Source organism: Colobus angolensis, unplaced genomic scaffold, assembly GCF_000951035.1.
Source record: "Colobus angolensis palliatus isolate OR3802 unplaced genomic scaffold, Cang.pa_1.0 Scaffold253, whole genome shotgun sequence".
NCBI lineage: Eukaryota > Metazoa > Chordata > Mammalia > Primates > Cercopithecidae > Colobus > Colobus angolensis.
The window spans coordinates 638,574-639,283 of record NW_012115744.1 but is presented as its reverse complement, the minus strand read 5'-3'; the positions used below and the strand labels follow the sequence as shown (position 1 = coordinate 639,283).

At 60.4% G+C, this 710-nt stretch overlaps 1 protein-coding gene across 1 annotated transcript in view; it reads right to left on the bottom strand.

Annotated features, from left to right (window-relative positions):
- OGDH (oxoglutarate (alpha-ketoglutarate) dehydrogenase (lipoamide)) overlaps positions 1 to 395 on the bottom strand; it is a 120,112-nt gene extending 119,717 nt beyond the window's left edge. Inside the window, exon 1 of the mRNA XM_011946780.1 lies at positions 242 to 395. The gene's annotated coding sequence lies outside the window, so the exon portion shown is untranslated. The remainder of the gene's footprint in view (positions 1 to 241) is intronic.
- Positions 396 to 710: the final 315 nt, after the last annotated feature.

The window sequence follows — 710 nt, the reverse complement described above, 5'->3', positions numbered from 1 at the left end:
CCAATCTCCGCCCGCCGGGCGGGCCCCGCGGCGCCATTGGCTACCACGGCCATCCATCAGGTCCCGTCCCTCCTACCACCCTCCGTCAGCCCCACTCCATCCAGCTCCACTCCCCTGTCACCGCGGCACCCGCAGCACCAAGGGCGCGGCGGCCTCGCCCTTTCCCGCTATCTCCAACCCCGGGCCGCCAAGCGCCGCGCTACCCGGCACTGGGACGGGCGCAGAGACAGCGCAAGGTTACCTGTCTCCGGCTCAGCTCCACCCGAATGAGGCGCCGACACCCCACTCCGGGGCTCTAAACTCTCGGCCCCGCCCTGGCGTATGGCGTCAACACGTAGCCCTCCCCTGGAGAAGAAGGCCCTCCCCTCTTACAGAGACCCGATTCGTGACGTCACAGAGCCGCGCCGGACGTCACAGCGCCGACTACGCAGTTGCGGAAGCTTGGGACGGCCGGGAGCCCAGCTGCATTCTCCGCTAGAGCGATGAGATTGAGTCTATGGACTTCCAGCGGCTTCTACGATCATAAGTAATTTCTAAAACATATCTCTAGTGCCTAGTAGGAACCTATCAAGAGACAGTTGGGTTGATGTGAAACTTAGCGCACAAAAATAAACAATTTAAGTAACAGAATCTCCCTTTTTGAGATTGTCCTGGGTCAGGCTTTGTGACAAGCGCTTCACCGGCGCTATTGTGTAACAGCCTGTGAGATA